At 50.8% G+C, this 25458-nt stretch overlaps 2 long non-coding RNA genes across 2 annotated transcripts; one reads left to right on the forward strand and one right to left on the reverse strand.

Moving 5' to 3' along the window:
* Positions 1–2003: 2003 nt before the first annotated feature.
* LOC131275438 (uncharacterized) lies at positions 2004–3447 on the reverse strand. Its single transcript, XR_009182870.2, has 2 exons — positions 2696–3447; positions 2004–2179 (listed from the first exon to the last, which is right to left on the reverse strand). It is a non-coding gene; the product is annotated as an uncharacterized lncRNA (long non-coding RNA).
* Positions 3448–3641: 194 nt separating this feature from the next.
* On the forward strand, positions 3642–8372 carry LOC131275657 (uncharacterized). Its single transcript, XR_009183129.2, has 2 exons — positions 3642–3849; positions 7681–8372. It is a non-coding gene; the product is annotated as an uncharacterized lncRNA (long non-coding RNA).
* Positions 8373–25458: the final 17086 nt, after the last annotated feature.

Below are 25458 nucleotides of genomic sequence, written 5' to 3' on the forward strand. Positions count from 1 at the left end.
CTGAGCAAGGACAGTCACCCCGCGCAAAACCACAGCCCGCCCAGGAGTGGTGCCGCGCACACGCAGAGCTGACGCAGCAAGATGGCACAACAAAGAGACACAGATCCCCGGTGCTGCCTGATGAGAATACAAGTGGACACAGAAGAACACACAGCGAATGGACACAGAGAGCAGACAACCGGGGCGGGAATAAATAAATAAATCTTTAAATAAAAAAAAATAAGGTCCGACTCTGTCCTTGCCATGTCTTTTATCTGTGCGTCCACGCCCACCAAGGGGTGGGGACTCAACGCCCTACTGCTGTCGCCCATTCAAAGTCCTAGTCATAATTTAATCACACCCAGGTACAGACCCGTTTACAAACGTAATCCAATATCTACTTTTGGAATTCATACGTAACGCCAAAACTGCTAAAGTGGCTAAGAGGAGAAGGAAGTTAGAGAGGACGGGAGAGTGAATGAAATGCAGGAACAGAGTTTGGGTAATGTGTCACGGCGTAAGAGTGGGAGGCACGAGGAGGAATAATAAGGAACTGACGAGAGAAAGTGAAACCTGCGAGTGAGCGTGCAAGGGGCTAGGCAGTGAAAGAGGAAGAAGGGAAGCTGTCCGCCCGCAGCAGGGACTGAGGAAGTGGGCAAAGGCCCCGAGTGTTCTAGGAGGACTGCGTGTGCGGCCCGTGTCAGTGAAAGGAGGCCGGCCCACTCCAACCTGGATGCCAGCCCTGGCTCTGATGGCACTGTGGGGCCGCTCCGGATCCGGCCGTCAGGCATCCCTCGTCAGCCCAAGAAGGCCTGGAAAGGAGGATCCCGGCCCGGGGCTGGGGGGCGCTGGAGGAGCCTTCCTGGAACTGGGTTTCAGGGCAGTCTGACCTTTGAGGCAACACGCTGGCGAGGCCCCTGGGGCCCAGGGTCAGGGCAGGAGCGTGTCCAGGGCCCGGCCCATCCACGCTGGAAACGGGCCTGGGGCGGCCGGCGGGAGAAGAAGAAACAGGTGTCCTGGAATGGACCCTGAGGGCAGCAGCTGGGGAGGCTTCAGCTCATCGTGCTCGTGCTCTTTCCATCTGGCTTCCTCGTCTCTATTGCTAGGGACCGTGAAGGCCGCTTTATCGGGTCCTTCTGAGGGGCGTGAGGCCGTCTCTAACATCGGCAGAGTCTTTCTAATATCAGGATGAGACTGAGTGGTGAGTGTGTAGGCACAGCTGACCAGAATGAGTCACGATCTAAATCAGTGTACTTGAGGAGAGGCTCCGTTTATCTACCGAAGAGCGCAGCTGGATTTCCATCAGGTTTCTGGAGCTCTCTAATTTTATCCTTGTTAACTGCCTCAAGGGCAGCCTTCTTCATGCTTCCACTATGCGGGTTAAGAAATGGGCTGTGCGAGCAAGGCCGGTGGAACTGCTTGGTCCCCCCAGGGGTTAGTGGTGGGAGCTGTAGCAGGGCCCGCTGGGGTTTACTGGGGTCTGGGGTGTGCCTGGAATCTGCAAAAGCAGTAGCTGCAGCTCACTGGGTTTTTTTCCCCTGGAGTAGTTGAGGAAGTAATGATAACACAAGTGTCCCGATAGGTGAGGTCATAGGAGTGAGTCGGGTGTTAAAATTCCTCAATGTCTGTGGCAGGACTCTCAGAAAAGATCCCAACCTGCTTCCTATTGGACTCAAGCCTGAGAGAGGGAAAGGAACGTGCACTGTAGCGGTTCCTTCGGCTCCTGCTACCTCTCGAGGGTAAGAGGGTTGAGTCTGCCTAGAGCTAAGAGGGGGAGAAGGGCCAGGCTCTGCACGGGTAGAGGTGGAGGGTAGCAGCAGGGGAGGGGAGAGGCGTAGTCCTGTGTGAGGGGAGAGAGGGGTGCAGGGGGCGGCATGGCGGAAGATGGGGGTCGGAAGGCGGTGGTGATGGGGGTGCAGGTAATGGGGAGGGGTGCTAGAGGGGCTTGGTCTGCTGATAGAAGTCGAGATGTTTGGAGGTTTTAGGGGGTGTGAGAGGAGGAGGAGGAAAGTTTCTGAGAGGGCTTTTGCTGTAAGAGAAGAATTTAATAAGAGGATCAGGATTGGCAAAGGGAGGGGCGATTATGAAGGGAAAAAACACCTGAACATAAGGAATTTCAGACCATCTGCCGTTGCACTGGATGAAATTCTCTAAGTCCTGGAGAATCTGGAAATTGAAGGTGCCATTCTTCAGCGGTTGACTTTCATTGTCCAGTTCGTATTGCAGCCACACAGAGGTGAAATAGAAAATGAATTTTTTGGGTGTGATGTCTCCTTTCGGGTGCGGCGTTTTAAGGTTGTAAAGGAGACAGCCCACAGGCGTGGCTTTGGGGGGGGTGAACTTTAATCCCCCACTTCGGGTGGCCTGGGTGAGACTAAGGATCTCGAGGACGGGGGAGATTCTGAGTGAGACAGGCGTCCCCGAATCAGTCAGAAATCACCCAGGGAAACAAGGAAACTGCTTGGCGCCAGACATCTCCAGAGCCACGGGGTCTCTTCCCACAAGGACAAGGCCTCCCGCCCACCGTGCTCCCTGGGGCAGCAGTGAGGGTCACTGACCCAGCGCTAGGGTTTTTGGCGGGTTGTCCTGGGCAACGGAAGAAAGGAGAGCGAGTGAGCAGGATCCTCCGGTGGAGAAATCCTTGCCTCCCCCGGCTGTGAGTCGGGGTCCAGTGTTGGGTGGGTCTCCCGGCAGGGGCAGGGCAGAGGTCCCTCACCAATCCATCAGTCTCAACGTGACCCCAGACCCGGGTTTTCAGCACCAAACGTTGGAGAAACGGCGCTCACTGGGACGCAGAGACCGATGACTGCGGGCAGGAAGTTTGTTGGGGAGCTCTCCCAACGGAGGGGGTCTGCAGAGCGCCTCCAGCCGCCCCTGGAGGGGGTGCGTGTGGCTTCATACAGCGCGTCACCAGGCGGGGGGCGTGAGCCCACGGGGAGGGGCTGGGGCCACGGAGAAGGGCTGTAAAGGGGGATCCTTCCCGTGTGCACGGCGGGCTAGGGGTGGGGTATTCCCGGTCTGCGGGCAGGCTGGGCGGCGCCTGGCGCCGAAGGGGCGAGGGTCCTTGCCTGCTCCCGTGACACGCTCCTTTGTTCATTCCCGGGGGACGCGCTGTCTTCCGCACGAGGCCGGGCTTGCTCGCCGGTCGGCGTCGAGTCACGCCTGGGGACCTGCTGTCGGGGCAAACCCTGCACGGGGCCCGGGGCAGGAGCGGTTCAGCCCCAGGTCCGGCGGGGCGAGCGGCTCACAAGGCAGAAGCGCATCAGGAAGTTCGTTAGGCGCCTCGAGGCCCCGTGGACCTGGGCCCTGGGCCTCACTTCCAGAAACGCCCCTTGACCCCCTGAAGTCGGGGAGTCAGGACGACGGACTCCTCCCGGTGTTACACAAAAGGCTCTGAGAAGGCGCCGCGGGGAGGCCAGCGGGTCACCGAGGAGCGGGAGAAAAGGCCGGAGTCACGCCCCCAGGGGCCGCGCGGCCCCTCCCGGCAGAGCGCCCCCTCCGGCTGGGAGGGCCGTTTACTCACTGCGCGTGCCCAGCGGGCGGGGCCCGGGCTGACGGCTGCTCTGATTGGCCGCCCCGCCTGTCAGTTCTCAGGGGGGTGTGGTGAGGCCTTTTGCACCTCTTCCGGGTGTGGGCTCTTTCCTGCCGCCCTCCCCTCCGCAGTCTCTGCCGGGTCTCCGCGGGAGCTCGGCCTCTTGGTCCTGAACTCGCCCGCCTCACCCTTTCTTTGACTCCTCCAGCTTTTCCTGGTTGTCTGTACCACGTGTCTGTCTGTCGCGCACTCCTGAAAAGTAACCCAGCAATTCGCTGGTAGTTAATGAAACAGAGTGCCAAGTGTCTGCTTGTTAAATGGCGTGTTCCTTGGTTATGGTAAGATTTGGGTATCTGTTTAAGCGGTTAAATTAGTGTTTAACGGCGGCTGCATTGCTCAAGTGTTCCTGATTGGTTACTGGTTACTGAAACACTTTAAAATGGGAAATTCTAATTCTTCTGGCATTCCTAAATGTTGCCCTTTGGGCTGTATTTTGAAAATCTAGACAAAATTTTAATCATGAACCTATGAAAATGCAGGAGATAAGTTTTTCCTGTAGCAAGTCTAGCCTCAGTGTAACTTCGAATCAGGAGGAAAACGGCTGGAGTGTGGTTCTATGGAGAAAAACCTTGTCTCTTAGTTTGGCCAGGTCAGCTCTCTGAAATCAGCAGCTGAGCAGGAAAAAGTCTCTGCTCCTCCAAGGAAACACCTGCAGGATAAGAAGCTGATTGCTCCAACCTGCCATTGAAATTTACAGGGAATAAGCAAAGTAGGGCGGGAACCAGGAGAAGCCCCTCAGCTTTCCTGGGTTTAAAAGGCAGAGGTCAGGAGGGGAGGTGGCTGGGGCAGCTGGCACCGGCCTCCCACATGGGAGGGTCCAGGTTCGGTTCTGGGTGCCTCCTAAGAAGAACCGAGCAGACTACGAGCAAAAACAGACGAGAGCCAGGACCTCGGGGGGAATACCAAAAATAAATAAATAAATAAAGAGCAAAGGGCACTGCTAAGGTCAGTTAGAGTAGGGTTAAAACAAAAAGGTAAGACCCCTTTCACCCACCCCTCAAGGGGTCGGGGACATCCTTAAGGAATCAGAAGGCCCAGCTGGGTGGTAACTGGCAAAAATCGAGTATGAGGGGCGGGGCAGGGGAGCCTCAACACTGAATTAAGGGAAGCAGATTTGGCTCAACGGATAGAGAGACCGCCTACCACACAGGAGGTCCAGGGTTCAAACCCAGGGCCTCCTGACCTGTGTAATGAGCTGGCCCACACGCAGTGCTGCCACATACAAGGAGTGCCATGCCACGCAGGGGTGTCCCCCACGTAGGGGAGCCCCACGCACAAGGAGTGCACCCCGTAAGGAGAGCTGCCCCGTGCAAAAAGAGTGCAGCCTGTCCAGGAATGATGCTGCCCTTACACATGGAGAGCTGACGCAGCAAGAGGACGCAACAAAAAGGGACACAGATTCTCAGTGTTGCTGACGGGAATGCAAGTGGACACAGAAGAACACAGCGAATGGACACAGAACAGACAACTGGGGTGGGGTGGGGGGAGGGGAGAGAAAGAAATAACAATCTTAAAAAAAACAAAAAACAATGCTTAAAGCATAGCCTCCCAAATCTACCTCCCTTGCTAAAAAAAACCTGTTAACCAAATAATGCCCAAGTAACTTTTTCTCCAATTTTTGTTGTTGTTGCTGTTAATTGTAAGAGACAGGGATCAGTTTAGTTTTCACATAAAGGAAGAAAATGTTAATTAATGTAATATGGCAGCCTACTGCCTCAGTCTCCCACTCCCGGGTTAAGCAGGAACAAAGAAAACCAGCTTAAGCCAGTCCTATAGGCAGTAAAAAAGATGCCCAAGAAAGAGCTAAGTCAATACCAATTCAGCACTAAATTCCATACCCTACTTGGCAAAAAGAGCAGGTAAAAGCCAAAACAGTTGGAACGTGATGGGGGAAGCTGTTAATCAAAAACTGGGGAACTTGTGTGGGAAAGTTAGACTTCTTGGATAGGCTGTAACCTCTGAAGTATCCAGTCTATGGAGAAACAGAGGAAGGGCTTGTGTGCTAGGCTTGTGGTATAAATTGTGTCATTTGTCTTTGTTTGAGGTGCCAGCCACGTTTTCTGGTTGTGCGCCCTTTCTTGCAAGATTGAGAATAAATTCTTTTCTTCTCCACAATCAGGTGAGCCTTATTTTCTTCCAGAAGGAGATTTCTTTCTTACAACTTTGGGGGTTCACCCGGGATTCTGAGGCTTCAGAGAGCGAACCCCTGGGGTGGACAAAGGGGAGGCGCACCCCCCTGTTTATGCGGTTTTGGACTCCACCGGGGGGGCCTCGCCTCTGGCAGCCAGGAGGCCCGAGAACAGACCTTAGATCTGCTGATTGTGGACAAGAAAAAGGGAAGGGAAAATCTGCCTCTCGTTGGTCAGGTGACTCCATGCGTGGACCAAGGTAAGAACAAGGGCTGTTAAGTATGACCTTGGTGGTCGGGAATTCTGGTGAGTCTGAGGTTCACTGTGTGTGCATGAGATGTATCAGAGTGAAGTGAGCGCGGAGTCCCAATTTGCATTTCCCTTCTCCCGTGAGGGAAAGGGCCAGAGACGGACAAAGCAAAAGATTCAAAGGAAAGAGACCCAGACAAGATTCAGAATGGGGAACAGAGGCAGTCAGTTGATTAGGAAAAAGGGGAAGGGGGCATCTGTAGGATCCCCTGGAGACATTCCTCCAGATAGTCCACTAGGGAGGATGTTAAAGCATTGGACCGATAGTGATCGGACCAAGGGAAAAGACAAGCAGAAAATGATTAAATACTGCTGTTGTATCTGGACCAAGGAAAGTATTTTACTGCCTGGCATATTCTGACCAAAATACGGGGCAGATGAGGATCGGCTTTGTGCCGACCTTGTACTGTGTGTTAACGGAAAAGCACCCTTCTCCAAAGAAGAGTCTAATTATGCTGTGTGCTGGTTAAAGGGAAAGGGGGCCACTCTCTATCCTATGAAAGCTGAAAATCTAGATCCTGGGACTAAGGTTGCAGAAACAGAGGCTGCAGAAACAAAAGCTGCAGAAACTAAACCCTGGGACCCCCTGGCTAATCTCCCTCCTCCTTAATTCCCCCTCCCCTCCCAGGAGAAGGGCCATTAGACTTGGAGGGCCCAACTGTAAACCATGGGAAACCGGAGAATCAAGCGGGGCCAGCAGCCCCACCGGTTACAACCCACCAACAGCTGAGGAAGGAACTGGAACAGTGTAAGAAAGTAGACAAGGTTTTCCGTTCCCCAGAGCACCTGAGAAGAGGGTGAAAGAGTAAAACTCCACTGAGCGTTTGTATCCACTGAGAGAAGTACCAGTGGGGTCAGGGGAGATTGGCCATGTAAATGCCCCACTGGCGAGTGCTGAAGTAAGGAGCTTCAAAAAGGAGATGAAACCGCTAATGGAAGATCCAGCGGGGCTGGCTGGACAAGCAGATCAATTCCTAGTGAAGCAGGCTAGTAAGACAGGGAATAGACGGTCTGGAACCTGGCAGGGTCCACATGGACGTCTGGAACCCCCAGGATGGCTGCTGGAGGAACCCACCCCCAGGATTCTGCTACCCAGAACTAAGACTCCTTCCTGGGACAAGGGAAAGTCCCAGAAGTTCTCTACGCATTTATCATTGGGTCCTTACTGAGGAATTGATGGGTGGGGTAATCAATCCAAACAGCAAACTGCTGTTCTTTAGCAAGGGGGTGGAATAATTAGCAATTTTAAAGCAAACCCTGAGGCTCGAGTGCTCTCAGGCTGCTCGGCTGCTCTCTCGATTTATCGTTTTGCCTGCGGACCTGCCCTGCCTCTGTACGCCACTTTCGCCATTTCTCCTCTGCCACGTGGCCATCAAGTAACCCTGGGGACTTATGATGTATACTGGGGACTTGTAGCTTGTAAATCAGCCCTCTTCATCTCTTTTCATCCCCTTCCTCAGAGCTCCCTGGGACCCCTGCTCTGTTATTTTCTCTTATTTTCTTCCATTTCTCTTCCCTCCCTACGGAGCAAATTACTGGCCTAACTCACCGTGTGTGCTCTTGAAATTCATTTCTGCTGCAAAGCTAAGAACCTAGATAGAATCCAGTAACACTAGCTCCTAGTTTATACACAGCCTGAACTTAAGTTCATACTGAATATCCTCTTTACAGGAGAAGAACGAGGAATGGTGCGGAGGGCAGCTGTGAAGGAGCGGGAAAGGCAGCAGCCGCCTGGACAGGGGGTGATGGCAGCAGAACAGAAGTTCCCAACACAGACCCTAACTGGGATACTAATGACCTGGGGGACAGAGCACAGATGAAAGATCTTAGAGACCTCGTTACACAGGGGATCAAATTGGCGACAGGACTACACCCCATCCCTAGCCCCCATAACAGCCACAACTTGCAGAAGCTACAGGTTCATTATTAACCTGCCCCATTGTGAAAGGGCGACCAGCCGTTTACTCGGAAGAAACCGCGTCCCCGTCCCGTGACAAAGAACAGCCCCGTGACATAAAACAGCCCCCGTCCTGAGCCTGCAAGCCCAGATACAGCTCATTTCCTCACCAGAATAGACAGAGAAGCCACACAACACCACCAGCCCCTCCCACAGCCTAGAATTCTCCACCCTAGCCCACCGCCCCAGCCGTCCCCATCGGCTCCCCGGGTCTTACCTAAGCCCCAGCCCCCTCTCACGGACTAAGCATGTTCCCGCCTATAAAGTCCTGGATAAATTCATGACTGCTTCTGCCAGAGGTGGGCTGAAGTTTCTTTTCAGACCCCCTCCATACTGGTGGGGGGGCTGACGTTTATTCGTCAGACCCTTCCATTGGGCGAGCTTCCCAATAAATCCTTTCCTGCGACCACGACCACGGGTCTCCGCATCCCAATTGTCTCACCCCGACATCTAACAATTGGCCGTACCCAAATCTGAAAACTTGAATAAGGCCGGTGAAGTAGCCCAAGAGAAGGACAAGACTCCCTCTGTGTACCTGCAACGATTGAGGAACCAAGTGAGGAAATATTCAGGGATGGACCCTGATGATCCTGTGGCTCAGGGAATGTTAAAGTTCAGCTATGTGAAAGGGTCTTGGCCTGACATTCAGAAGAAGATTCAGAAAATAGAAGGATGGATGGATAAGAAATTGGAAGAGTTATTGAGAGAGTGCCAGAAAGTGTTTGTAAGGAGAGAGGAAGAAAAGCATAAACAGAAAGCAAAGTTTATGATAAGCACAGTTGACCACATGGTTAAGAAAGGGTTGGAGACAGTCCAGGCGGAAACAGGCAGAGGCGAGATAAAGATGCAAAATGGGCTTCTTTAGATCAGGGGACGAGGAGAAAGCGAGGCTCTGCAGGGTGCTATCGCTGTGGGAGTTCTGGTCCTTTCAAAAGTTTAGAGGAAGAGTCAGGTAGTCCTGATGAATTTTGAGGATTAGGGGGGTCCGAGGCTCCTCACTTCAAAAGCCCACCAGAAGCCTTTAGTCAATCTAAAGGTGAAGAAATTACATATCAAGAAGAAATTACATTTTGAGTGGACACCAGGGCATCCCTATCCCCTGTGGCTCATCTCCCCAAAGGGACCAAACTCTCCAGCAGTTCCTGTACAGTCTCAGGGGTAAAAGGAGAAGGATTTAAGATCCCCATTCTTTCTCCCACTAATATTTGTTAGGAGGACAATCAAATTGTACATCCCAGGAGCCGGGAAAAATTTGTTGGGGAGGGATTTGGGTCTGGATTTGGAAGTAAGGGATGGGCAGATAAAAGTAGTCTTAGCCGTGCTCACCCAAGAAGATGAAAAAGATATCAGAGAGGAAGTGTGGGTGAAAGAAGGGAATGGCGGGGGTTTGCGGGTACCCCCATTAAAATTAAATTGAAAAAGGAAGGGGAAATTATTTGTCAAAGACAATATCTCATTCCCCTTAAGGGGAGGCAGGGACTTCAACCCATCATCGAAGGCCTCCTTCGGGATGGGCTCTTGGAGCCCTGCATGTCTCCCTTCAATTCTCCCATCTTGCCCACTCACAAATCAGACGGTAGTTGGAGGCTGGTACAGGATCTAACGGACATTAATCAAGTCATTCAGATTCGACACCCAGTAGTCCCAAACCCATACACTCTCCTTAGTAAGATCCCTGCCATCATAAATGCTTAGTGTAGTAGATCTAAAGGATGCCTTTTGGGCCTGTCCCCTTGACCCAGAGAGTAGAGACTTGTTTGCCTTTCAGTGGGAGGCTCCCTCTACAGGAAGAAAACAGCAGTACAGGTGGGCAGTTTCACCCCAAGGCTTCACAGAATCCCCCAACCGCTTTGGGCAGGAACTGGAAAAAGTGGAATTGTAGTTGCACCTGAATTTGCAGTCCCACCTGAAATTTCCCTTTTACAATATGTAGATGACATGCTAATATCAGGTGAAGAAAGGCAGATGGCAATCCGAACTACAAAGAACTTGTTGGATTTCCTGGGGGATCAATGGCTAAGAGTGTAGTAAGCTACAACTCATGGAGAAGGAAGTCACATGCCTGGGTCATCTCACTAGCGAGGGAAGAAGGAAGATAAAACCAGGAAGAATTCAGGCCATTACTGAATTACCTCTTCCCCAGACAAAAAGAGAACTAAGAAGATTTTGGGATTAGTGGGATATTGTAGCTTATGGATAGATTTTTATGCATCCCAAACCAAGAGGTTACACCAAAAACTGTTGGAGGAGGAGGCTGACCTGTTAGATTGGAAGGAGGAAGTACAGGCCTTAGAGGGGCTCAGGCAGGCATTGCTGCAAGCCCCTGTTCCAGCCCTCCCCTTCCTCGAGAAGCCTTTCCATTGTGTGTGACAGTGGATGAGGGGACAGCCTTGGGAGCCCTAACCCAGATCTGGGGAGGCTAAAAGAAGCCCGTGGCCTTCCCTTCCAGAATCCTGGACCCTGTCTCCAGGGGATGGCCAGGGTGTGCTCAGGCCATGGCAGCAGCTGCTCTCTTAGTAGAAGAAAGCAGGAAAAGGACCTTGGGAGGGGCCTTAGTTGTTAGCACCCTCAGCAGGTCAGGACTATTTTGTCTCAAAAAGCAAGAAGGTGGTTAAAAGATTCCTGAATTCTCAAATGTGAGGTGATTCTAATGGAAAAGGACAATTTAATACTGACAGTTGATCATAGTCTGAACCCAGCCTCTTTCCTTTGGAAAGAGTCCAACCAGGTAGAAACTCCTAACATGACTGTCTAGACTTAATTGAACACCAAACCCGAGTCCGGCCCTGCCTAGGGGACCTTCCTTTACATTCGGGGGAAAAGTTGTGCATAGATGGGTCTTCTAGGGTCCTGGAAAGAAAAAGGCACAAAGGCGATGCTACGTTGATGGACTAACTTGTGAGGTTAAAGAAGCTGGCTGACTGCCCAATGATTGGTCGGCTCAGACTTGTGAGCTGCATGTGTTAAATCAAGCCTGAAAATTGTTACAGCCTCCACAGATTCTAAATATGCCTTTGGTGTGGTCCACATCTTTGGAAAAATTTGGGAAGAAAGGGGATTGATCAATAGTAGAGGGAAGGAATTTGTCCACGTGGAACTGGTAAAACAAGTGTTAGCCAGTCTGCATTTACCAAGAGAAATATCCGTGGCACATATAAATGGGCATCAGAAATGTGACACTTTCAAACCAAAAGGCAACAGATTGGCCAGTGAAAAGGTCAAAGAGGCTTCTCTGTTCCCCTCTGGAACTGATGGTCGTGATACCCTCCATCCCCAAAGAAATTGGAATCCCTGTATTCTCTGAAAAGGAAGTAAAAGAACTAGAACAACTGGGGGCAAGCTTAGATAGCCAAGGGATGCTGAATAAGCAGATAATGAGGGAAGTACGAGCGGTTTTGCACCAGGGGAGTCCCTGGGGAGCACAGGCCATGTGTGACCTGGTCCTCAGGCATTTCGGGTGTGTGCGCCTTTGTACTATACCCAAACAAATAAGTGAGCAGTGCATTATCAGTTGTAAGAAAGTTTTAAGAAAGCAGGTGCCGGGGAGAGGGAGCCCGGCCTCAGACTGTTCCAGAGCGTTCAGGTTGATTATACTGAAATGCCCCCTGTAGGTCGACTGAAGCATGTTCTGGTTATTGTGGATCACCTGACAGGGCGGGTAGAAGCATACCTTCTAGCCTCAGCTACAGCATCAGGGACTTCAGAAATTATCCTTGAACAAATCATTCCCGGATACGGGTTAGTAGAAAACATAGATTCAGACAATGGTGGTCACTTTACATCCAGAGTGTTGCAAAATATTATGCAGGGTCTAGGTGTCACATGAACTTCCACACACCCGGGCACCTGCCAGCCTCAGGGAAAGTGGAAAAAACAAACCAGACCTTAAAACAACATCTCTCTACATTGGTCTTAGAAACCAAATTTCCATGGGTTAAATGTTTACCTACAGCTCTGTTAAGAATCCGAACTGCCCCTAGGAGGGAACTGGGAATTTCTCCTTCCAAAATGCTCTTTGGTCTGCCCTTCCCTGGGAAGTCTGGAGTACTCCCCTCCTTTGAGTCGAAGGATCTCTTTCTTCAGAATTATATACTGGCCTTGTCTTCTCCTTTGTCATCCCTCAGACATCGGGGTTTGCTGGCTCAGACTCCGGGGTCTCTTGAATTTGCAGTCCACCAACACCTGGCAGCTGGGTCCTAATCAAGTCGTGGAAAGAGTCCAAACGCCAACCGACCTGGGAAGGACCTTGATAGAGGTTTGCAATACTTAACACGCTGTAGCTCAGTGCCCGGCTGATAGCTCAGTGCCCGGCTGATATGCACTGGGAGAGGCTAACCCCCTCCCCCATAAGCCTACGTGTCTAAGGGCACGCCACCTCCCCACAGGCTTTTAAATAAACCACCTAGAGGCAGGAGTAAAGGGCGATAAAGACCTGCATATCAAAGGGAGATAAAGAAACCCTTGCTACTGATCAAAAAAACACCCGCTCCTCCAGCATTCCCAGGAAACCCAGCTCCCTAACCCACTACCCTCCAGCCGGACAAGGAAACATTTCCACCTCCAGGGCTCCCATTGGCCCCTGCCCCTCACTCAGGCCCTCAACCCCCGCCCACCAACTATCATTTCCCCACCTGGGAAAGTTCAGTATAAATTGAAATCCTCCCCCCCTCCAGGAGTGGGCTGAAGCCTGCTCTTCAGACCCCCTCCGTTGGGAGAGCTTCCCCATACATGCTCTGCCAGTGGTCATATCGGTCTCCGTGTCCCAGTGAGCACCGTTTTTCTCCAACAGATCTTAACAGGTCTTGCTGACAACTGAAACGGCAGGAAAAGGCTGGACTCACTACACTCGAGTAAAGGAACCACTACCTGAACCAGACAATAAGTACCCAACAACTTCCTCCGAGTCTTGGAAAATAATTTCAGCCCCAGATCCCTTAAAGATCACACTGAAAAGACAACAGCTGGGTGGGGGTGGGGGGGTGTTGAGCCAGGTATGGTCCTAGTCAGCAATGGCCCTTGTCCTATGGGAATACCAAAGGAGGAATTCAGACCTTAGGTTACAGGTGGAAATAATCTTACTAGCCATGTTTCAAACCCAAAAAGCAACTAGCGCCATCAAATCAGTTATAAACGTGACTGAAGGGCTGGAGTACCTGACGGTGCAGTGACACCTGCCAAGTAACGGGCTGTGGGAATTTGGAGCACCGGCGATGACTGAGTGGGAAAAATAAGTACCTATGCCCAGAGCCAGTGGGAACGGTTACCGTCGAGTCCCCCTGCCCCTCCTGGGAGGATGTACGGTGGACTACCCAGTATAAGGGATGGACCATGAATATGGGCTGGGTCTCATCAAGCTTGAGGCCATTAAAGGGTAAAATAACCTTTTAAAAAGGTAATACCCCGTCAGACTGAAAAAGTCTTCAGTGCAATCCAGTAGTAATAACTATTAAGAAGGCAGACAGATTAGAAACTGGGAGCAGCACCAGGGACCAAGAGTCAATAGAGTATATGGAATGGGAGCAGATGTTACAGGTAAAGATCCTCTGGGGGAAGTGGACTTGGCCCAGTGGTTAGGGCGTCCGCCTACCACATGGGAGGTCCACGGTTCAAACCCCGGGCCTCCTTGGCCCGTGTGGAGCTGGCCCATGCACAGTGCTGATGTGCACAGGGAGTGTCATGCCACTCAAGGGTGTCCCCTGTGTGGGGGAGCCCCACGCGCAAGGAATGTGCCCCGTAAGGAGAGCCGCCCAGCGCGAAAGAAAGTGCAGCCTGCCCAGAAATGGCACCGCACACACGGAGAGCTGACACAACAGGATGACTCAATGATGCAACGAAAAGAAACACAGATTCCCGTGCCGCTGACGACAACAGAAGCGGACAAATAAGATGCAGCAAATAGACACAAGAAGAGACAACTGGGGCGGGGGGAGGGAGAAAAATAAGTTTAAAAAAATCTTAAAAAAAAAAAGAGCAGTGAATGTACCTGGAAACTTTCATATTAAACAAACAAACAAACAAAAGCTCCTCTGGGAAGGTTCTGTATCTGAGTCCTTCCTCCCCCTGTAGATATGACATGGACAACGCCCTCTCCAGCCAACCCTTCAGAAATACCACAGGAAAACCCACCAAAGGCCAGTTCCCCAATTCAAAATGATCCCAAAGCAGTCAGGATACTTAAGGCAGAAGATAAAAAGCAAACCACAGAAACAGAGACAAGATATAGGGACACAAATGCCTGGGTAGAATGGGTCAAATATACAGTTGAGAGTCTGAACAAAAGCAACTGTTATGCTTTTGCAGCAGGCCGCCCCACAGCTCATGTTGTACCCTTTCCCCTTGGTATGGAAAAGCATGAAAAGGAGTTTAAGTGCATGATACTCCTCTTTTAAAATGCTACTCCTGGTGAAAATTGTAGTACGTTGTCCTCTCTCTTCCCACCGGTCAAAAACGGAAACATCAAGGCCATGCCTGCCTCACGTCTGGGCCCAGGGAATCACTCTGCTTGTCTCTCTAGACAGGGGAAAGGATTCCAGGACCTTGGAACCTTGGCTTGTGTACACAAGTGTGGAATGTAAGCAGTGATCATACTGACAATTTCTCCAGTTGGTCAGACCTCAAGCAGACCTGTGGTGATCCTGTGGAAAGGGTGTTCTCTGAACAATACTGCCTGATGGTGGGGCAGAACCTGTGCTCTGGTCCAATTGGCTATCCCTTTCACTTTGGCATTTGAAAAAGAAGCGAGAATATCATCCCAGGGAGGGAGGGAGAAGAGAAGTTTACTTGGTTCTTTTGATGAGCAGACCTATTTAAACAATAAAGAGTTCCCTGAGGAGTCCCAGATGAGTTTAAGGCTAGAAATCAGGTAGCAGCTAGATTTGAGTCATTCTTATTCTGGTGGGTCACCATTCATAAAAATGTAGACTGGATTAAGTATATCTATTATAATCAACAGAGATTTATTAATTACACCAGGAATGCCGGTTAAGAGAATTGCAGGACAATTAGATGCTACTAGCAGAATGGCATGGGAAAATAGCATGGCCTTAGATATGATGCTAGCTGAGAAAGGGGGAGTCTGTGTCATGATTGGAGGTAGTTGCTGTACATCATCTCCAATAACACTGCCCCTGATGGAACTATCACTAAAGCTTTACAAGGTCTAACAGCCCTATCTGAGGAATTAGCAGAGAATTCTGGCATTAGTAATTCATCCCGTTACTTGGCAGGCATCAAGCCATATCAAAAGTGAGAATTTTGAGTCAAATCAGTGAGTTTTATGTTTCTGTTTTGTGCGTTTGACTTTCTCCTCATGTCTGTCTGTTTGTTCAGTGTGTGTCTTTATACCTCCAGTTGGTAATATCAAATTAACAAAAGAAAAACTCTTAAGGGAGCTCTATTCAAATTGCTAAATAGTAAATAATAGGAAAGCGGGTGTAGCTCAGTGGTTGAGCTCCTGTTTCCCTTGTACTAGGTCCCAGGTTCGATCCTGAGGAAAGAAAGAAAGAGGGGGGAGAGAGAGAGAGAGAACTCCTGGAGTCCCAAATTAGAAAAGCTGAGCTTCTGGGGCTCTTGTAAACTTATGGAAGAACATTCTTATATTAACCACAATCTTCACCCACCTCCAAAATCACTATGTTACACAGTCCCTAGATAGGGGTTCTTAACAAGGGGTCTGTGAGCTTGAATTTAAATAAAAAATAAAACATTCTTGTGAGGACGTGTTGATGCAGGTATGATGTATTTTTTAAATAATACACAGTATAGTGTGGACTTAGTAAGGGGTCCGTGGTTTTCACCTGACTGGCAAAGGGGTCTCTGGAATAAAAAAGGTTAAGAACCCCTGCCCTAGATTATTCTCTAGCTTCCTTTCAATTGAAAAATTCCATCCACAGACTACCCGTTTCAGTCACAATCATTTATAGAACAGCAGTTATTTATACTCACTCTAATGTATTACCATCAACTCTATTCATTTCCATATTTTTACAATGAATCTTATTAAAAATTCTACACCCATTAAGCAACAGCTCCCATTCTCAACTCACTCTATTTCCTAGTGATCTGTACCCTATAAAGTTTACTTCCATGAGTTTACTCATCGTATTTAGTTCATATTAGTGAGACCATACAATATTTGGCCTTTTGTGTCTGAGTTATTTCACTCAACAGGATGTCCTCAGAGTTCATCCACGTGTCATGTGCATCCCAATCTTATTCCTTCTTACAGCTGAGTAGTATTCCGGTGTATGTATACACCACATTTTGTTTATCCACTCATGGTTGATGGACACTTGGACTGTTTCCATAGTTTAGCAACTGTGAATAATGCTGCCAGTAACATTGGTGTGCAAGTGACAGTTCCAGTTTTTGCCTTCGTTCTTCTGAATATATTCCTAGTAACGGGACCACTGGGTCATACAGCGGTTCTCTGTTTAGCTTCCTGAGGAACTGCCAAACTCTCTTCCACAGAGGCTGCGCCCTTCTACCCTCCCACCAGCAGTGAAGGAGAGTTCCTATTTCTCCACAGCCTCTCCAGCACTTGTAGTTTTCTGTTTTTTTTTTTTTCTTTTAAATTATGGCCATTCTATTTAAATGGCCATTTTAATAGGTGTGAAATGATATCTCATTATCGCCTTGATTTGCATTTCCCTAATCTCTAGTGAAGTTGAACATTTTTTCATGTGTTTTTTGCCAGTTGTATTTCTTCTTTTGACAAATGTCTATTAAGTCTTTTGCCCATTTTAAAACAGGTCCTTTCTCTTTTTATTATTGAGTCATAGAATCTCTTTATATATCATGGATATTAAGCCCTTATCCGTAAAGCGGATGTGGCTCAAGTGATGCCTCCTCCTACAGGACCCAGGTTTGATCCCCGGGACCTCCGGGTGAAAAGAAGAGAAAGCATGCCTGCGCGGTGACCCAGTGCCTGCGCGGCGAGCCAGTGCCTGTGGGGTGACCCAGTGCCTGCGCAGTGACCCAGTGCCTGCACGGTGAGCCAGTGCCTGCGCGGCGAGCCAGTGCCTGCATGGTCAGCCGAGTGCCTGCACGAGTGCCCCATGGTGAGCCAAGTGCCCACGTGAATGCCCACATAGTGAGCCGGGGCCTGTGCAGTGAGCCAGTGCCCGCGCGGTGAGCCAGTGCCCGCGCGGTGAGCCAGTGCCTGTGCAGTGACCCAGTGCCTGCATGGTGAGCCAGTCCCTGTGCAGTGAGCCAGTGCCTGCGTGGTGAGCCAGTGCCTGTGCAGTAAGCCAGTGCCTGCACGGTGAGCCAGTGCCTGTGCGGTGAGCCAGCGCCTGTGCGGTGAGCCAGTGCCTGCGCGGTGAGCCAGTGCCTGTGCGGTGAGCCAGTGCCTGCGTGGTCAGCTGAGTGCCTGCACAAGTGCCCCATGGTGAGCCAAGTGCCCACGTGAATGCCCACATAGTGAGCCAGTGCCTGCGCGGTGAGCCAGTGCCTGCGCGGTGAGCCAGTGCCTGCGTGGTGAGCCAGTGCCTGTGCAGTAAGCCAGTGCCTGTGTGGTGAGCCAGTGCCTGCGCGGTGAGCCAGTCCCTGTGCGGTGAGCCAGTGCCTGCGTGGTGAGCCAGTGCCTGTGCAGTAAGCCAGTGCCTGCACGGTGAGCCAGTGCCTGCGTGGTCAGCCGAGTGCCTGCACAAGTGCCCCATGGTGAGCCAAGTGCCCACGTGAATGCCCACATAGTGAGCCAGTGCCTGCGCGGTGAGCCAGTGCCTGTGCAGTGACCCAGTGCCTGCATGGTGAGCCAGTCCCTGCGCGGTGAGCCAGTGCCTGCGCGGTGAGCCAGTGCCTGTGCAGTGACCCAGTGCCTGCACGGTGAGCCAGTCCCTGTGCGGTGAGCCAGTGCCTGCGTGGTGAGCCAGTGCCTGTGCAGTAAGCCAGTGCCTGCACGGTGAGCCAGTGCCTGCGCGGTGAGCCAGCGCCTGCGTGGTGAGCCAGCGCCTGTGGGGTGAGCCAGTGCCTGCGCAGTGACCCAGTGCCTGTGTGGCGAGCCAGTGCCTGCGTGGTCAGCCGAGTGCCTGCACGAGTGCCCCATGGTGAGCCAAGTGCCCACGTGAATGCCCACATAGTGAGCCAGTGCCTGCGCGGTGAGCCAGTGCCTGCGCGGTGAGCCAGCGCCTGTGGGGTGAACCAGTGCCTGTGCGGCGAGCCAGTGCCTGCGTGGTCAGCCGAGTGCCTGCACGAGTGCCCCATGGTGAGCCAAGTGCCCACGTGAATGCCCACATAGTGAGCCAGTGCCTGCGCGTGAGCCAGTGCCTGTGCGGCGAGCCAGTGCCTGCGTGGTCAGCCGAGTGCCTGCACGAGTGCCCCATGGTGAGCCAAGCCCACGTGAATGCCCACATTGTGAGCCAGTGCCCGCACAAGTGAGCCATACAGCAGGACGATGATGCAACAAAAGAGAGAGGAAGGGGGCAGTCAAGGTGAAGGGCAGCAGAGACCAGGACCTGAGGTGGTGCAGGTGACAGGAAACCTCTCTCCACCTCAGAGGTCCCAGGATCAAATCCTGGAGAATCCTAGAGGAGAAAGATGAGAAGAGAAGACAAAAAGAGAAATAGGTACAGAAGATCACACAGCGAGTGGACACAGACAGCAAAAACAGTGGGGTGGGAGAAAAACAAATAAATCTTTTTTAAAAATACAGTTAAAAAAAACAAACCCTCATCAGACCTGTGACTTCCAAATATTTTCTCCCATTGAGTCAGTTGCCTTTCACCCTTTTGAAAAAGTCCTGTGAGGTGCAAAAATGTGTTTAATTTGGAGAAGCTCCCATTAATCCATTTTTTCTTTTGTTGCTCTTGCTTTGGGTAAGGACCAAGAAACCACCACCTACCACAAGGTCTTTAAGATGTTCTCCTACATTTTCTTCTAGTAGTTTTACGGTCCTCTTTTATTTTAGGTCTTTAATTCATTTTGAGTTGATTCTTATATAGGGAGTCAGAGCTAGGGGTCTTTTTTCATTCTTTTGGTTATAGATATCCAGTTCTCCCAGCACCATTTGTTGAAGAGACAGTTTTGTCTCAGTAAGGTGGACTTGTTAGGTTTCTCAAAAATCAGTTGTCAGGGGAAGCGGCTGTGGCTCAACCAGTTGGGCTCCCGTCTACCATATGGGAGGCCCTGGGTTCACGTCCCAGGGCCTCCTTGTGAAGGCAGGCTCATCCATATGCCCTGGGAGCTGATCCTGGGACCTTATGGAGTGGGAGGGAGGTGATCACTCTCTTGTGCCACCTCAGCTCCCTGTTCTGCTCCGTCTTATTTTCTCTCCTCTGTGTCTCTTGCTGAGTCATCTTGCTGCACCAGCTCTCTGTGTCGGCCAGCACTCCTGCGTGGGGTGGCTTTTTCCCATGCAAGGTGGCATTCCCATGCACAGGGCTGCATTCCCACATGGGCCAGCCTGCCCTCACCAGGAGGCCTTGGGCATGAACCCTGGACCTCCTATATGGTAGACGGGAGCCCAATTGGTTGAGTCACATCCATTTCCACCTGTGCCTCCTAAAAGAAGAATGAGCAAGACAGTGAGCTGACAGCAAGATAACACAACGAGATGACACGATGAGAGAACAACAAACAGGGAGCGAATGTGGCTCAAGGGATTGGGTAGGGAAATAATTTCATTTTACTTTCCACATGGAAATAGTCCTAGTAATATTTATGGAGATTGTCTTGCCATTCCCCACTGATCTGCAGTGTTACCTGGATATTGAAAAAAATCCATATAGTCATAGATTTTGGTTGACTTTTTTTTTAATTAAAAAATTCCAGTGTTTGTTTACATTTTGAATGTCTCAAAAATTTTAAAAAAAATAGGAAGTTTCAACAGAAAGTCAGGAAACGCTCACACACCCGCCTGTTTCTAGCTTTGGGGGAAGAAGGCTTGCGTGGAGTAAGGGCTGTGTACCCCTGGGTCTAAGGCCGTCTCCTGTAAGCAGCATCTGGGTGGCTCATGTCTACTCATTCTGTCACCCTGCGTCTTTTGATTCACATTCAATGGTAGTTTTGTAATTGCTTTATTTACTTCCACCATTTTGTTCTTTGGTTTTCATGTGTCAGATCATATTTTCATCTGTCTTTTTCCTCTTTCACTTTTCCTTTCTGCTGTTCTTTCTTCTACACTCTCCTCCAAGCCTCTCTCGCCTGTCTTTTTCTTTCAGGCTCTAAGGCTTCCTTTAATCTTTGCTGCAAAGGTGGATTCTTTTTTATGAACTCTCTTAGCTTCTGTTTGTTTGTGAATATTTTAAACTCACCTTTATATTTGAAGGTCAGTGTTGCTGGATAGAGAGTTCTCGGGCAGGATGCTGTGGAGACCCTGGAATGTTGGAGGTGCACTCAGTGGTTTTTGAGGAAGTGGCTGTGAACTTCACTCCAGAAGAGTGGGCTTTGCTGAATCGCACTCAGAAGAACCTCTGCAGAGATGGGGTATTGGAAACCTGCAGGAACCTTGCCTCAGTAGATTGTTGTACTCAAGTTAAAACCAGTGGGTTGTGTCCACAGCAGGATATTTTGGGGAATAAAATATCCAATGAAGAGAAAATAGTAAGATTCATGAGACATGATTCCCAGTCCTGTGTTGGGGGAAAATTGGAAATTCCATAACATTTAATCTCACCAAATCCAAGAGAGCTTTGAGTTGGTGTGATCGGACACAATGGTTAGATTTGAAGAAGGAGACCTTGAAATTGAAAATGAAAGCTAGACATAAAGGTGATCCTAGTGGATTTTGTTTTGTCAACTGAGGTGCAAGCATGAACACAAGACACTTTGTGGGAAATGGATGTATCTCAACCAACTGGCCTCCCATCTACCATATATGAGGTCCAGGGTTTGATGCCCAGGGCCTCCTGGTGAGGGCAAGTTGGTCACGTGGCGAGCTGGCCCATGTGGAGGGCCAGCCCATGCGGGAGTGCCGCCCCACACCAGAGTACTGGTCGACATGGAGAACTGGCGCAGCAAGATGACACAACCAGAAACACAGAGGAGAGACAATAAGAAGACGTAGCAGAACAGGGGAGCTGAGGTGGAGCAAGAGAGTAATCGCCTCTCTCGTATTCCGGAAGGTCCCAGGATCGTTCCCGGAATCACCTAATAAGAATACAAGCAGACACAGAACACACAGTGAAGGGACACAGAGAGCAGACAATGGGGGGAATAGTGTGGGGGGAGAAATAAAATTTAAAAAAATTTAAAAACAGACGCTTTGCTACCTGCATTATGGAATGGCCACATTTTTTCTCTATGAGAGAAGTGAGCACCCTGTGGATATATGGGGAAAATTCTGGGAGATTTCTGTTACATAAGTATCTGTACATGTTTCTTATGAAAGTCCTATTGAAAGTGTTTTCAGATAAATTGAATATTTAAAAAAAAAAAGAATTTTCGGCTGTCAGTTTTTCTCTTTTAGTATCCTAATTGTATTACACCACTGTCTTCTTGCCTCCATAGTTTCTGATGAGAAATCCTCACTAATTCTTACTGGGTGCCTCTTGTATGTATTAGTTTGCTTCCCCCTTGCTGCTCCCACATACTACTTTCTGAGTAGTATGTTTCTAGAATAGGTCTATTTAGATTCTTTGTGGTTGGAGTATGCTGAGCTTCTTGGACATGTAAGTTAATTTCTTTCATGAGAGTTGGGGAATTTTCAGCTGTTATTTCCTCAGATACTCTTTCTGCCCCTTTCCCTTCTCTTTGCCTTCTGGGACCCCATGACACATACGTTGTTGCTTTTTGTATTATCAACCAACTCCCTGAGCCCCTGCTCATTTTTTTCCCATTCTTTTCTCTCTTCTATTTCCTCTTCTGTCTTCTGTATCACTTATTCTTTCTTCTACCATTTCAAGCCTGCAATTGTATGTTTCTAATTTTTTAAATCTTGCCTATCGTGTTTTTAATTCCCATAAGCTCTGTTACCTTTCTTTTCAGGTTTTCAGATTCTTCTTTGTTCCAGCTTAGTGTTTTCTTGATGTTCTTTATATCTTCAACTGTATTGTCTTTCTTTTTTTTTTAAGATTTATTTATTTATTTCTCTCCCCTTCCCCTGCCCCAGTTGTCTGTTCTGTGTGTCTATTTGCTGTGTATTCTTCTTTGTCCACTTCTGTTGTCAGTGGCATGGGAATCTTTGTTTCCTTTTGTTGCGTCATCTTGTTGTGTCAGCTCTCTGTGTGTGCGGCGCCATTCTTGGGCAGGCTGAACTTTCTTTTGCACTGAGCGGCTCTCCTTATGGGGCACACTCCTTGCGCATAGGGCTCCCCTATGCGGGGGACACCCCTGCGTGGCAGGGCACTCCTTGCGCTCATAAGCACTGTGCATGGGCCAGCTCCACACGGGTCAAGGAGGCCTGAGGTTTGAACCATGGACCTCCTATGTGGTAGACAAATGCCCTAACCACTGGGCCAAGTCCACTTCCTGTGTATTGTCTTTCAGCTCAATTTGATTTTGAAAATTTGTGTGCATCTTGTTGATTAGTTGTCTCAAATCCCATGTCTTTTCTGGGGCTTTGACATATACCCTTTCTTGGGCTATTTCTTCCATTTCCTTAGTATGGCTTTTTGTTTCTTTCTTTCTTTCTTTTTTTTTTTAATTTCGCCCCCCTTTCCCCCCTCCATTGTCTGTGTTCATTCACTGTGTGTTCTTCTGTGTCTGTTGTTTTCTCATTAGGTGGCCCTGGGAACCCATCCTGGGACCTTCTGGAGTGGGAGAGAGGGGATCATTCTCTTGCACCACCTCAGCTCCATAGTTCACTGCATCTCTTATTGTCTCTTCTCTGTGTCTCTTTTTGCTGCGTCATCTTGCTGTGTCAGGTGTGTGGGTGGCACCATTCCTGGGCGGGTTGCACACCTGCTTGGGGTGCACTCTTTGCACGTGTGGTACTCCTTGTGCACGGCAGCACTCTGTGTGGGCCAGCTTGCCACATGGGCCAGGAGGCCCTGGCATCGAGCTCTGGACCTCCCATATGGTGGGTGGAAGCTCTATCAGTTGGGCCACATCTTCTTCCCTAGGATGGCTTTTAATTTTTTGCTTTTGTCTAGGCATCTGGTTAGGCTGGTGAGATTGCTCAGATGCTCAATCTTTCTCTTTCACAGGGTTTTAGTGGAGGGAGGCTGAGTTTTACTGCCCTTCTTTGATTCTCGTCTCAGCCTGTACCTTTAGGATTGTCCCTGTTAGGTGCTCAAGTCTGGGCTCTGGACCCAGTAACGGGCTGCAGACCCGCGTCCTAGGGCGTGGGGAGGAGGCTGTAAGGCTGGACAAGCCTCATTGATTTCCTCCCATGTCCTCAGTGCGCTTCCTTGGTCCGCCAGCAGGCGGCGCTCCTTGGCAGCCCTCCTAGCTCAGGGCCGGGCTGGCGGTGTGTGCGCGTCCTGGACCAGAAGGTGGTGGAGGCCCCGCTGGAGGCTCCGAGCCTGCGATTCAGACTTCCTCAGGGGCAGTTCTCCAGCCCTCCCCGCCGCCCCGGGTGGGAAATAACCGCCTCCCCCTGAGGCCTCAGGACCAGGTCCAGTGGGTGGAGGAGACGGAGAAGGTCGATCTCGACAGCCCCTCGCCGGCTCCAGGACAGACCACGGCGCGGCCACCTGGACGGGCCCTGGGACCGCGCAGGCCAGGGCTGTGGTCGGCTGAGTCAGCCCTGGGCTGCGCCCTCCCGCCCTCTCCTGGGGAGGTGGGTCCCTGCAGCCCCAGCCCCGAGGCCCGAGAACCCTGGAGGGTCTCCGTGTGGGGAGGTGCGGCACGGGCAGGCGCGGGTTTCCACCCAGTCCTGTCGTCGCGCTTCCCCTCATTTGTCCCTCTCTCCTCTGGACGGTGTCCAGCCTTCCCTGCTGTCCTGAACCCTAGAAGATCTAGAAGATCTTCTCCAGGCTGTTTCAGCCTGTCCTCTGCTGTTTTTCTGGAGAAGGGAGTCCCATGTCTTTCTAGTCTGCCACTTTCCCAGAAGTTCCCTGTATCATTTAAAATTTGTATTCATCCCACTTTTAAAATATGCTTCTTGCACGTTTTAGAGTGACTGTTTGCCTATTTGTTTGTGTCCTTATTCAATTTGTTCATATAATTTGTATAATCTAATTAATTTTTTCCAGGTTTTTAATTTTTTTTTCATTTTTTAGAGCAGTTGTAGGTTTATGGAAAAATCTTTCAGAAAGGACAAAGTTCCTTTATATCACTCTCTCACATACAGTTATCTTATTGTTAACATTTTGCTTTAGAGTAGTACATTTTTTACAGGTTTGATAATGGATGGCAGTGATGGTAGCACAACCTTGTGAATGTAGTCAACACCACTGAATTGTAGACTTGCAAGTAGTTAAAAATGGGAAATTTCTTGTTGTACATATGTATTTATGTGACCCAATAAAATAAAAAAACGGAATTATCCAACACAAAGATTGCACCTGATGTAAGCGATGGACTTTACAATTAATATAACATTGATCCCCTTAATCTTTTAGTTGTCCGCTTGAAACTTTTCTATGCGTGTTTGCTTTAAGAAAGCCTGACTTTAAACAAAACCGTCATCCACCTCTGGAACTCGACTAGGCCCGCAGCAGTCTCTAGGTGCAATTCTCCACCCTTCCTCTCACTCTCAGCATCTTGGAGGACGGGGGCAAGGAGACGAGGCCGGGGTGCCGGGGAAGCCGGGGTGCCGGGGAAGCCGGGGTGCCGGGGAAGCCGGGGAAGCCGGGGTGCCGGGGAAGCCGGGGAAGCCGGGGTGCCGGGGAAGCCGGGGTGCCGGGGAAGCCGGGGAAGCCGGGGTGCCGGGGAAGCCGGGGTGCCGGGGAAGCCGGGGTGCCGGGGAAGCCGGGGAAGCCGGGGTGCCGGGGAAGCCGGGGTGCCGGGGAAGCCGGGGAAGCCGGGGTGCCGGGGAAGCCGGGGTGCCGGGGAAGCCGGGGAAGCCGGGGTGCCGGGGAAGCCGGGGTGCCGGGGAAGTCGGGGTGCCGGGGAAGCCGGGCACCTCACCCCAGGGTGGCCTTGGCTTCCCTGGAAGCGGCAGCACCTTCCCAGCCAGCCCACGGTTCAGCGCTGCTCTCGGTGCTCCAGGAGGCGGCGTCTGGCTGAGTGTGTTAACACGCCCACCGGGCCTTCTCTCGGGCTCACCGTCCTTCTTCCTTCTCACGAGCGCTGTTTCTCTCTGAGCCCGTGCGTTCCACAGGCACAAGCCTCCTAGGGGTCAGCTCACCTGGGGCTCCCCGGCAGCAGAGCTTGGAGCAAAGCTCGTGAGCTGCCGCCTCGTTCAGGAGCCCGGCCCGGGGGCTGCCGAACAGGCCTGCGTTTCCCAAGCGGGCCTCAGAGACGGTGGAGGGACGCCGGGGACGCCCGCTGCGGATGGGTGCGGGTGGACAGAGACCACGTCTCCAGGTCCAAGGCCAGCTGGCCCACGTTCACCCCGGGGGACCGAACGCCTCTGTACTCCTGGAGCCGCGTGGGAGCCGCGTGCGTCGGCGCGGGCAGGGAGCCTCTGGCCGAGGACCAGAAACCGAAATGTGGTGGGGGGCTTTGGG

The sequence above is a fragment of the Dasypus novemcinctus genome, chromosome 23, assembly GCF_030445035.2.
Source record: "Dasypus novemcinctus isolate mDasNov1 chromosome 23, mDasNov1.1.hap2, whole genome shotgun sequence".
Lineage (NCBI taxonomy): Eukaryota > Metazoa > Chordata > Mammalia > Cingulata > Dasypodidae > Dasypus > Dasypus novemcinctus.